The 13,490-nt window shown below is 45.2% G+C and overlaps 1 protein-coding gene across 1 annotated transcript in view; it reads right to left on the reverse strand.

Moving 5' to 3' along the window:
- Positions 1–13,490, reverse strand: part of DNAH8 (dynein axonemal heavy chain 8) — an 8,835,797-nt gene that overhangs the window by 6,667,627 nt on the left and 2,154,680 nt on the right. The gene's annotated exons all lie outside the window — the stretch shown is intronic.

A 13,490-nucleotide genomic window follows, 5' to 3' on the forward strand; every position in this document is an offset into this window, starting at 1 on the left:
GCAAAAAAGGGCTGACTTAGCCAATGCTTGTTTATTTTTGAATGGATGGTGGTCTGGTCAGAAAAAATGCCAATGAGTCTTTGCATTTCGGCTTCTCATTTTTCACTATAAGAGTAGTGTTTGATTGATTGGGTAAATGGCGCCAATGAAAACATTCACAATATAAGAAATGCAAAAGTTATCTGTGTCTTCAGGAATCGAGATGATGAAGGTCAAAAGAAACACCAGTCAACGAGTTAGGGGTAGTGAATTCAGTTAATTCCGCAAAATATACTCGTTCACTTCTCTATCCTTAGAGAAAATGTCTGCCTGAAACTATTCTAAGCATACAACAGTTACGCCTTTTGTTGTGACAAGACATTCTTCGTTTATTATGTACTAATGATTAATTATTAAAACTTCAATCAGCTATTACTGGTACATCATATAAAAAGCACTTTGCAGACTTGTAGGCAATAATTATATATACAGTGTGTATATCAAATTCAAATGACAGATGTAAATGAATAATAAAATTGTTTCTTTTCTATTAATACAAGTTGTACTAAACATTTCTCACTGGATATTTTTTGTTTAGTACTTTTTTTCTAAAAATCATTAGGTACTGGTTACCTCCAAAAGAGATATACTGGGTAGTAACTTTTTGTGTGCAATGAAGCCCACATAGAAGTTATTTTCCTTTTACACTGTTATGTCCCTATTTTGTTCGACTAACAAGAGGTCATCCTTTTTCAAAAAAAGAGAAACCAGAATGACCAGCATGCAAAGCGTTTTTCTACTATAAACCAAGGTCTGAATAACATTATTTATTGTGATACGGGATGAGTCTGATGACTATGTAAGAGACTTCCTTGCATATCTCAATACTCTAAGAGTAATGCAATAAACATGTAATTCCTCACTAGAGTAAACACTTGTCATCAACCTGTAAATGCTAAACTGTATCTACAATATTTAGGTTACACGTCGCTCACTGGACATTTAACACACTTAGCTATCACTGCGCAACCAATTGATAAAGGTGCACAGCATATATTCAAATACTGAACCACTTCAATTTCTCAGCCTTTGCATTGCAATTAAAACAATGAGAGTCCTAGAATAACAAAATAAAGCAAAGCAGATGCTGGTAGTTTTTGATTCCGTCTTTGCACTGACATCAGTCACAATTGATATATTCTTCATACTTCTTGTGCATGTTTAGTTAGAGTCCAGACGAAGAAAGCTAGTAACATCACACAGCGGGTTAAGGCGTCTGCTGCAGCGATCTGTACAGTATGTTACATAGAGGTAACATTTAGAAATGTATGTATACATGCAAACATAGCTGGATAGCAACAGAAAAGCACATCTTTCTCTGGCTCCTGCATGTCACGTGTGCTAGTGCCCAGGAAGAGGGTTGGGACTGTCTAGTCCCACTCCCCACTACTGGTACCATGATGTCTGGTATGTATGAATACATGAGGACCACCGTGTACCATGGGGGCAGATCTTCTATTAGTGGTCTGGATTTGATCATGCATCGAACTTTGGATAAGAGAAGGGGCCCTGCATCCATTCCAGGTCAATCTACAGTGGTTCATACAAAACTACAGAAGGAGCCAAATATACTGTGAGCTGAAGCAGACCTTGTGGACCCGCCAGAGACGAACTGAAAGGTTTGGCAAACTGAGCCCGCTGCTGTCCTGTCAAACCCCTGATTTTCCCTCCACCTTAGAAGGCCTGCAAGGGTGCTTCGAACAACTACTCTCGGTGTCTCTTGATTTCCGGCCAAAAGAGCCTTCACTGAAGTGTTCCTGGGCCCTCCAGTGAACTGACCAGCTCTGTCCCGGGACATTGCATAGGAGTGTCGCTGTTTCGAGTTGGGAATCCCTAGCTTGTGGTTCTCAACACTCCAGCCAAATGTCATAGGCCCAGCTCCTCTGGGTTGAGAATTAGGAGAGTGTGCCACACCACAAGCCTTTGCAGTCCAAGCATCACTGCGTTGTGTTGACGGTCACTGTGGGTCACTTTCTCGCCTTCTCTGCTGTGCCCTGAGTCCTGCTACACCAGAATTTTCTTCCTCCTCCCTTCGTTGATGGAGTTGTGGCTACTGTCCCGTCACAGACTATTGTCCTATCCCGCAACACTTGGGAGCCAAATCCGAGAAGTAAAGGTGGAATTTACAACCTTAGACGATCTCGACTAAACTGGCATAGTTTGGTGTGGATTGGAGAAAGGGGCGGTGAGTACCTGCATAACTTATAGGTGGCCCAATGGCTCATCCATTTGTTTTTACGCATGAGGGTTGCTTAGGATCCTCTCTTTGGCTGGAATAGCCTGCGATCCCTGGCCTGTTTCGAATGGCGGAACCTGCTCTGTCCGCGAGGGCAGTCCCTTCCCAGGTGATTGGGACTTCTTCTACCACCTTCAAGGCCCTCACCTAACTGTACCAGTATCTTGAAATGGTACTTCTCTTCGCTTTCCACACGACTGCGTGTTTTTACGCACTGCTGTATATTGAGCACAAGGCTCCCCAATTAGCAGGGCTGGACTGCATAAGTTATGTTTTTCTTCCTGAAGACTGCCTAAAGATTGTTTTTACTCCCTTTATCACATTAGGCTACAGAATGTTACATAGTGATATGCATGTGTGGTAACTGTCACATTATAAGTTTGGTTATTCGTGTTGTTTTACTGGGCCTAAAATAAATGTATATGTATTTTTGATATACAACTGTATAATAGTATTCTGTGGTATCTTTACTGTGTGTGCTCATTGTAGGCTTCTGATCGCTCTCACACCTTCTGGCACTTAGGCTTCACCACCTGCCAAGCTACTGTGATCGGTCTGGCTTGTCCAGAATGTTCCCTCTTTCACTAAACTTGGGTGGCCTCCTTCTGTCGATCAGGCCAGAGTTTAGAACAGTTGGGTCAGGTGTCTTGGTTGAATTCCATAAATTCAAGAATGAGTTGAGTTTAAAAGGTGAACATTTGTGCAATACGGGAAGTATAGTGCCTCCATCTGTAGTTTGGCACAAATTGCTAGAGGCAGGACATAAAAGCTATCGCGATATGACTAAGACCAAAGGGAGATTAAAAAGTGATTATTGGTGGTCGGGATTGGATGCGGAAAAAGAAGAATTGGTGAGAGGATACAACGTATGTCGTGAGGTGGATAAAGCATGTAGGATCTATATGCAACCACTCAGGCCATTAGAATTGCATGGCATGCCCTGGGAATTCAGTGTACTTGACATACTGGGGCCCGTCAGTGGTGAGGGGGGCAGAAGAAGAACAAGTTACTTACCCCTGGTAACGCTCTTTCGACTGAATGTTCCTCCCATGTAATCCTTATCTTTTGATATTTCCAATATTGAGCTTTGCTGCTTCAGTATTTCTTTTTCAGCAGGGGGTGCTGTGCGTCGACGCCTGTCGACTCGATGTCCCTCAGAGGCCTCCGTCTCGATGTTGACGTCAACGAAGGTATATGTGGCACGCGTAGCGCCCTTTGGCTTCAGTTCTGTTTTTACGAGTGAAGGATTTATCTTATACCTGACGGTTGAGAGCGCAGACTGTAATTGCAAGGGAAATTCTACTGCGGGGTAGGTTGGGTGGGGCAATAAGGAATACGTGGGAGGAACATCCAGTCAAAAGAGTTAGTAACTAGTTTTTCAAATGGATTGTGTCCTCTCACGTATTCCTTATCTTTTGATACACTTCCAGAGCAGTTTGTAATGTTATTGGAGGAAGGTTTCCAAATTTCATATGATAATTTAATAGATTTCATGTGTGTGTGTGTGCATGGATGTTTGTTTGGTGATAGCCATACTCAATTTATGACCCGAATAGTCCACGAATAGTTGGTCAGCCTGTCCTAAATTTGCCATTCTAGATATATAAAAGCTCAGTGCACATTTAGGTTCAAGCCTGTGAAGCCTCTCTTCTTCCCTCCCAGGGTGAGGAGAAGAGTAAATTGATGATAAAGATATCTTTTGTGTGAGATGAAATGTAGAGACAATTTTTGGCAGAACAGTGGATTTTACCTTCAGCACCACTTCGTCTTCATAAAAGACAGTATAAGGAGGCTTGCATGATAAAGCCTGAAGCTCACTCACCCTTCGGGTAGATGCAATAGCTACTAAAAATATGGTCTTTAGGGTTAGTAGCCTCAAAGGATAGGAGTGTAATGGCTCGAAAGGAGCACACAGCATAAACTTTAATACCAAGTTAAGATCCCAGACCCGGACTTGAAAAGGGATTGGAGGGAAAACATTTGTCAGTCCCTTTAAATATTGTATAATTAGAGTTATCTTAAAGTAAGAATCTTCCTCTGAAGTGCGCTTAAAAATAGAAAGGGCAGCTAGATATCCCTTAATGGTACCAATCTAGAGCTCCAGATTAGCCAGATGTAGCAGAAAAGATAACACCATCAGTATATTACATCTAAATGGGCCAACATTCTTATCTCTACACCATCTGCAGAACCTTTTCCAATGGCAGCAGTACAAAGATTTTGTTGTTGGCCTTCTAGCTGAAAGCAAAATCTCCATTACGTCATCCGGGAGGTCCCAATCCTTGCATCTCAGCCTCTCAGAAACCCTGTGTGAAGGCTGAGTGTCCTGAAAGCCAGATGAAGAACCTGACCCTCCTCTCACGACAGAAGGACCTCTCTTTGTTGAAGACGTATCGGAGGGCATATGTATATGTCCCGAAGGTCCGGGTACCATGTCCTCCTGGTCCAATCCGGAGCAAATAGGATCATGGATTACCTGAACTTTCTCAACCTCCTGATTACGTGAGGAATGACAGGGACTGGAGGAAATGCGTACAGAAGTGGAACTTCCTAGTCCACCACAAACGCGTCTCCTACAGCTTCTGTTGGGGAAAATTCCCTTGAGCAGTACAGCTCACACTTCCTGTTGACACTGGTCGCGAACAGATCCACTTGAGGGTTTCCCCAAAGGGTGAAGATCTCTTGAAGGACTTCCTGAGCTAATTCCCACTTGTGTGAGACTGTGCTCTGCCTGTTCAGAGCGTCCGCCATCATGTTTCGCTCTCCAGCTAGGTGAACTGTGGATAGAGAGATTCCTTCCTGTATTGCCCAGGACCAAAGCTGCATTGCCTCTCTGCACAGTAGTAGTGACCCTACACCTCCTCTCTTGTTGAGGTAGTACATGACCACTGTGGTGTCGGTCATGATCAGGACATTCTTTCCCCGCACAGAGGGCAGAAAGTCCTTCAGCGCCAATATGATTGCCCTCAGCTCCAAAAGGTTGATATGTAGTTTGTACTGCGATGGAGACCAACGACCGTTGATTGTCAGATTGTTGGTGTGGACTCCCCAACCCGTGAGTGAGGCATCCGTCACTACTGTTATCTCCGCCATGGTTGCCAAAACAGTTCTCTCTTCAAGATGTTCTCCCAACAGGCCCACCCCCGAAGGTCCTCTGAGACTCTGTTCGGGATTTGTAGGAGGCCTCAAATCCTTCCTAAGAATTGGGACCAATGAGTCCTGAGAGCCACTTGGGAAGATCTCATTCTCAGCCACTAGAAAAATGCAGGATGCCATGAGGCCGAGCAACCTCAGAAAATCAAAGGCCAGAAGATGCTGGGCACTTTGAAATTTGATCACCATCTGCAGAATGTCTTGAGCCCTCACCACAGGTGGTGAGGCTTTTCCCAGGGATGCATCCAGGACTGCTCCAATGAATTGTAGTCTTTGTGATGGTATCATTTTGGACTTCTTGAAGTTGAGGGAGAAGCCCAGTCTGTGAAGGGAGAGACAGGTATAGCTGAGATGTTCCAGGGCCTGTTCTGGGGAACTGACCCTGATCAGCTAATCGTCTAGGTAAGGGTAGAGACTGCTACTACATCTGCCATCAGTTTGGTGAACACCCTCAGGCGGAGGTCAGCCCAAATGGCAGAACTCAAAACTGATAATGAGAGCTGCCAATGGCAAACATCAGGTACTGTCTGTGCTTGTGATGGATGGGCACATGAAAGTAAGCATCCTGAAGGTCCAATAATACCATCCAATCCTGAAGCTGGAGGGCCTGAAGGATCTGAGAAAGGAACCATCTTGAACTTGTTCAAGTCTTTTAAGTCCAAGATGGGTCTCAATCCTCCGTCCTTCTTTGGAATGAGAAAGTGCGGGAAGTACCAATCCTTGTTCCTCTCCGATACAGGTACTGGTTATATAGCACCTTGCTGTAGCAGGGTTAGTATCTCCTGCAAAAGGAGCGGATCTGGAACATTGAAAGAGTTGTTCTCCGGTGGACGACTCTGAGGCTTTTGCAGAAATGGAAGGCAGTAACCCTGGACAACTGTTTCCAATTCCCAAGCATCTGAAGTAATAGCCTGCCATTCTGTCAGATGCTGTGAAAGTGTGCCTCCCAGAACAGTCTTGTGAACCAAGTCCTCAGACAGGTTTTGGGGTAGCTGACGCAGTGGCTGAAGGTAAGGCCGCCACTGCTGTTGCGGTCTTATAACTTGTTCCCTGTCCACCACAGGGGAATCTTATTTGGCCTCTTTGAACTGGCTGTCCTCTGCCCCTTCCAAATGTGGAATAGTGATGAAAGGACCTACCCCGCCAGGGTGTACACGTTGGGCAGTTTGGAAGTTGTCTGATGGCCGTATCAAGTGATTTGGCTGCTGCCTTAGAAATTTGCAGCTTCTCCAAACTCTCATCAGCTGTGCTTCCGAATAAATGAGTGCCGTCAAAGGGCATGTTGAGAAGTCTGGATTGTACGTCTGGGGCAAATCCTGACTTTCTCAACCAGGCAAACCTGTGCATAACTGTGCTTGCCGGGATAGCTCTGCTGATAGTGTCAGCAGAGTACAGACCATTCTGGAGAGATTCGCACATCGCATCTTTCCCATCCTTGACTATGTTTAAGAACCCGTCTCGCTCTTCCCCTTCAGGGATATGGTCAGCCACCATGGAAATGCACTCCCAAAGGGTGTGAGTAAACCTTGCCAACGTGCACGTGGCATTAGCCGATTTCAAGGCCATACTTGGCGAGGGCGTCACAACGCTTATCATCCGTTTATGGAGGGATTGTAGGGTGGGCATTCTGTCTACAGGTTGAGGTGGCAGCTTGAACCACCAGACTCTCTGGTGTTGGATGTTTTGACAAGTAAAACGGGTCAGACCTTCAAACTCTCTATTTTGAAGTCAACTCTTTGCTGACAGTCGGAATAACCTCAGGCTTGGCAGCCACACGCTAGGAATGGCACAATTGGGTCCTCTTGGGATCCCCTGTCGAAAATGTCAGTTAAGTCGTCTTGTTCAAAGACTGGAGTCGGTCTCGACCAACCCATATATTCCATAGATCTTCACATCAATTGTCTATAAGTAACCTCTGCATGGTCACTGGGGTCTGCCCTACAAAATTCTACCTCAGTTGAGGTATCTATAATAAATGAGGGCCCACTGGCATCATGCAGGCATTATTTCACATTTTATATTCTAGAATCCTCTGAAATTAATGCCTCGGGCATTGATGGCGTACCATACTGTAGACCAAAAGGTCTAGATTCATCTGAGGATTCCTCTGCATCCTCATAAATAGAAGAGAGAGACTTGAAATATTCATCCTTAGGTAAAGGGTTGCATGTTTTCTCCATTGTAGTAGATGTCGTCATGATATTTGTTGTTAATGGAGTTGACACTGTCAACGTCGACGAAGGCTGCGTCAACGGCTTCGACACCTGTGGCGTCGAGGAGCTCGATGTTCTAAGCGTAGATGGCTTCTCATAAGTCTTTGGCGTTGATGACGCACCTTTTGGCTCTGATGGTGCCAATGTCCATTCTTTCAGCGTTGACGACTCAGTCCTCGAAAGAACTTTTGCTCGACTCGAGGGATCCTTCGGTCGATCTCGAGGAGTTTTGCCCGTCGGGTATGAAGACGCTCGACTTTTATGCTTATGAGGTCTTTCGACCGGAGCATGGATTTTCAGAGTAGTCGAGGGGGCCAAGGCTGCGTTGTTGAAGACCTAAACTCTTCTCACTGGGCCGGTGAGGCAGATTTAGTGGGGCAAACTACCTGTTCCAGAGAGGAACTGGAAGACGAGGAACATGACGATCTATGGCGCCATTTCTTTCCATGATTAGACGATGACGAGTAGTGGGAATCACTACGTGATTGTGATCGTTTGCTCTTCTTGCGGCAAGGAGAAACAGTTCTCGACTCGTGCGAAGTTTTTTGTTTTTTTCGACGGAATCATAGAGTATTTATGGATCCTACCTGCTGCAAGCTTCCCTCTGCACTCTCTCAGGGCTTTCGACGTCATTGACAGGCAGTCCTCACAGTCGGTTGATGGATGAGTGGAACCCAGACACCATAGGCATATCCTATCTTCACAGCACAGTCACAGCATTTCTTAAAACCCGACTTGGGAGTGGAAGAATCCGATGACAAAGCCATTCTCTCAATTTTACTCGAAGATTTTAAGGATTTAATCACAAATTTCACTCGAAGATTTTCTCTCACAAGGAACGAAGCGTAAGCGCAGAATATCGCAACTGAAGCCAACGGGCGCTGCGCACGCTACATATACCTTCTGTGACATTGACATCGCTAGAAGCCTCCACGGGACATCGAGTCGACAGGCGTCGACGGACAGCGCCCCCTGCTGACATTTCTTTTCCAAAGCAGCAGAGCTGCATATTGGAAATATCAAAAGATAAGGAATACGACGGAGGACACCATCCATTCGAAAGCATCTTATTGTTCTTATGGACCTCTATTCTAAATGGTTGGAGGAGGATTCTGTGCTGGAGGTGGATTCTAAGACTGTTGGTGGATACCTAGACAAGGTGTTTCAGAGGAAAGAGTTCAGTTAACTTTAAGGATAATTAAGACAGTTTTTTATGGCAGCGCGGTGGCACATCACAGAACATCTTTATATCATACCGAGACTAATGGGGCAGTTGAACGCTTCAACAGCACCCTCATGCAAGGCATACGGATGTCATAAGAGGTGGGTCTTAGTTGGAAGAATAATGTGAAGAAGTGGGTCTGTGCTTGCCACCACTGTATTAGTTCCCTTCGAAGTACTGAGTAATAGGAAAACACACACAACTGTGACTCCTCAGTGTTTAGGCAGGGTGAGTTTTGTAGATTGAGATCATCAGCAATTGAGGGATGATTTGGGTTGAAAGGTTAGGGGGGGGTGAAAGAGAGTTATTATATACTTAAGAATGTATGGAGGAGCATTGTGTCAGAAGGTGAAAGGATATATGTTAGAAAGCCGGGACTTGTGCTGAAAGGACACATTAGGTTTTGGGGACCACAAAGGGTCAGAAGAGTGCTGGATGATGCATTGGTGTTGAAAGATGGTAAATTGTGGAATAAAGGAAAAATGTCCAAGTGGTCAGAGATGTGAGTGCAAATCAGTGAGAGTGTAAGGGGGAGGTGTGTTACATTAGACAACCTCATCTTTTAGGTTGTTGTAATACTGTGTGCATTGTATATAGTAAAACTTTGGTGGGCATTCCAGGGTAGAATGAGTGCAAAAGAGAGTGTTTAGTAAATTGTTATGATTAGAATGAGTTGCAGATGAAGCCAGGAGGAGTGTGCAGCAGGCGGTTAATCTGGCGGCCTCCCTACCCATACACTGTGTACCTTGCAGAAGGAATGAATGAAGAAGTTACCCACCTCCTTTGTAGCAGTGTCTACATAACAGCCTTCAGCGTGATGTCATTATTACATGTGCATTCCAAGAGCCAAACTGTGAAGGCGCACAACTTGACTGGATGTTGAATTAGTACATGGGTACTACATTTTGCATGAGAACCAAAATCCTGGCCCCCCAGATAACCGCCAGGAAGATTGTCTTTAGCTTGAGGAAATTGATGTGCTCTCCCCTAACCCCTAAGAAAACACACATTGTGAATTTGGAGTTCCCCAGTGTAGCCCCCAGCTGGAGACTGAATTTGGGGGTCTCCTCCTGAAAAAGGTCTCTCTGCAAAAGGTGCTGCCTGACGGCTTACCACTCAAGATCCCTGAGAAGTCAATCCTTAATAAGAATGTATTTGTCCTGCCAGTCCCATGTCTGATCACAACTGGCGTTTAGAAGCAACTGGGAACGGTGCATGTGAAGCCCGGCCCAAGGTAACGCTAGAACACAAGATGCTAACAGGCCCAGCAGCCCCTGAAATCATCACCCTGAGGTTTCCTGGTGGCTCTAAAACAGGGAGACAATGTGGTAAACATTGCTGACTCTGAGCTCCATTGGGAGGAGCCGGGCTACTAAGGAGTCCCAGATGAAGCTGATAAATTTGATCATCCTAGTAGGGACCAAGGCTGACTTCTGCACATTGACCTACAGACACTGTTGAAAAAATAGGTCCAGGAGGAATTGCAGGTTTGTTAACGCCAGATCGGGAGAGCCTACCGTGAACAGCCAAGTGTTTAAATATGGATACATGCATGCAGTCATCAGCTTTGTAAAACCCTGGGAGGAGGCTGAAGCCAGATACCAAGCCCTTGTACTTGGATTCTGATATCTGACAACTTGCCTGAGCTGACTGAGTGATGTCTCCGGTGTAACCTTTGATTAGCCTCCATTTCCGGAGTGCCAAATGTTTCATCAAGCAAGTTCAGAGAGGCAGACTGGCAGGGGATCAGTGAACCCGGAGCGGTAGAGTATTGTGCTTTCTTCTTCAAGGACGACTGAGAAAAACAAAGGCTAAGCAGTCAGAAGCAAATGGGTCTCTAATCCCGATCTTATGGTTAAAATGCTCCTGAAGAGAGCAGGTAACAACAAGAAAGCCAGTACTATGTGAGGCAAAAGGGACATAGCTGTCTGCAGCTGTCCTCTGCATTTCCGCAGCTATAGGCCTCGTGGGCATGCTACTCCCCGCCTGCCCGCTCCTACCATCCCTCATTCCGCTTACCGTAGTCTGGTCCAGTTGCAAGGTACTACTCATCATTCAAATGACTCTTTCCATACCTACCCGTTCCCTTACCGTCTCCCATTATAATGATTATCGCTCCACTAGTCTACCCATAAATCCCAATCTCATCTACAAGCAACTTACTGACACTTCCACCACCAACAACCTCGTCTATGGAACGCTATGTCAGTCTGCAACAAAACTGTGGCCGTATTGGACTTTTTTCTACGCTTCATTTTCATTTTCATTTCTAACCTTCATTTTCTCTGTATTACTGAAACTTGGATTCTCCCACATAACACAACTGTTGCTGCCTCTCTTACTAATTCTCTATCCTCTTTTTCACACGTCCCTTGTGCCAAATGACTGCGCTGCGGCGTTGTGTTACTCTACAGTCCTAACTGCTTATCTATCCCATCTCCTGTGCCCATACCAGATTATTCCTCATTTGAATTTATATACAAAATGTTCACTGATCCTCATGCTATCTCCTTTCTCATTATCTACCTCCCACCCGGACCACTTGGTTCATTCTGCAATTACATTGACCAACTTCTTGGTCGCATTCTACCTAGTGCTACACCTCTTGTCTTGCTCTCAGACTTTAATCTTCATCTTTCCTATGTTCATCTAACATCCCCCTTCCTATCAATTCTTGACACACATTTACTTTCTCCACTCCCCACTCCTCCTATTCACTCCTATGGCTCTACCCTCGACCTGATCTTTACCTCATCATTTACTGCTTCCTCCATTTCTGCTCTTATTATCTCCCCTTTAGACCACACACTAATCTCAGCTTCCTTGCTTCCTCCCACTCCATCTAGCAGCTCCTCCCTCTCCTCCTCCAAGACTTTCAATAGGCGTGACCTACGCAACTTTAACTCTTCACTCTTCTATGAATCCTGTATACGCTCTTTGCCAGCTCTCACGCACTTCTCTTCTCTGTTTGCAGAGGAAGCTGCATCCACTCTCTCTTCATGTTGGACATCTAGCCTAGATCAACGTTACCCTCTTTCTTCCTTTCGGCCCACTCGCAAACCTGCACAACCCTGGCTCTCTGCTCATCTCTTCTATGCGCCACCTCCTTCGTCGCCTTGAAAGAGGCTGGCTCAAACTCTGTTCGCCTATTAACCACGCCACCTATTTCTCTTATCATGCACTCTACGACAGCTGTATTAAGACTGCCCAACACACTTACTTCTCTTCTCTTCAAAATCAAGCCTCTCACCCTAGACGTCTCTTCCAGACAATAACCCAAATTCTCTCTCCTCCTCCATCCCACCTATCTATTAACTCATCCCTATTAGCATCTGATCTGAACAATTTCTTCTCTTCCAAAGTGCACTCCCTACGCCAGGATATTCTATCCTCTCCTTCCTATAACTCCTCCCCCTTACCTTTTTTTACCCCCTCCAGCACCATCTCTAACTTTGCTCCCATATCGGACTCTTAGGTGGCTCTCTTCCTGTCCAAAGCTCACCCCACTGCTGCCCCTACTGACCCCATCCCTTCTTTAATTATCCCTAAAGTCTACCCACTTCTGGTAACCTTTCCTACCTCTTTCTTCAACATTTGTCTCACCACCTCGACTTTTCCTTCTGCCTTCAAACATGCAATTATCATTCCTATCCTAAAGAAACCTACACCTAATCCCCTTCTTGTTTCTAACTTCCGTCCCATATCCCTCTTACCTCTTCTATCTAAACTCGTTGAGCGTCATGTCCATTCACAAATCTCATCATTCATGCTTGGTTTATCTCTCGTTCCTCCGACTCAGTCTGGCTTTCGTCCTCACCATTCCACTGAAACAGCCCTTACTTCTGTGCTTAACTCTCTTCTCCCTGCTCGCCATTCCAAACACTCATCCGTCCTTATTTTACTTGATCTATGTGCTGCTTTTTACACTGTAGATTATTCTTTGCTCCTAGACTCTCACTCCTCCCTTTGTCTTCGCAGGTCTGTTCTATTGTGGTTTTCATCTTACCTATCCAACTGTACTTTTGCTGTCTCCTGGGGCGGCAACACCTCTCCTCCTGTTCCTCTGGTCCATGGCATTCCTCAAGGGTCAGTTCTTGGTCCTTTGCTATTTTCCTTATCAGTTCCTGGTCCTTTTTTATTTTCCTTATATACTTCCTTTCTTGCCCCCATTATTTCATCATTAGGAGTATCCCACTACTTCTATGTTGATGATACTCAACTCTTTCAATCCTTCTCCCTTGACATTCATCAGACTCTCTCATCCTGCCCCTCTGCCATCAAATCCTGGATGGCCTCTCACTTCCACACCCTAAATGCCGGAAAGACCGAAGTCCTATTCTTTCCCGCAAACACCCTCATATCTCAATCTCGTCCCTCTTCCATTTCTATTCCTCCCTCCTGTCTCTCTATTCCTCCCACTGCCCGCAATCTTGGTCTTTACTTTGATTCTAATCTCTCCTTTGCCCATGATGTCTACCTTACGTCCTGCGCTTGTCGATTTCATCCCTACAGCATTTGCAAAGTTTGCCCTTTTCTCACTTTTCATGCTACAAAACTCTTTCCTCACTAGTCTTCTCCCGACTATTGTACTGTTCTGTTCTGTTCTTTGGTCTTCCTCACTCACGAC

The sequence above is a fragment of the Ambystoma mexicanum genome, chromosome 4q (genome assembly GCF_040938575.1).
Source record: "Ambystoma mexicanum isolate Mex_15411 chromosome 4q, UKY_AmexF1_1, whole genome shotgun sequence".
Classification (NCBI taxonomy): domain Eukaryota; kingdom Metazoa; phylum Chordata; class Amphibia; order Caudata; family Ambystomatidae; genus Ambystoma; species Ambystoma mexicanum.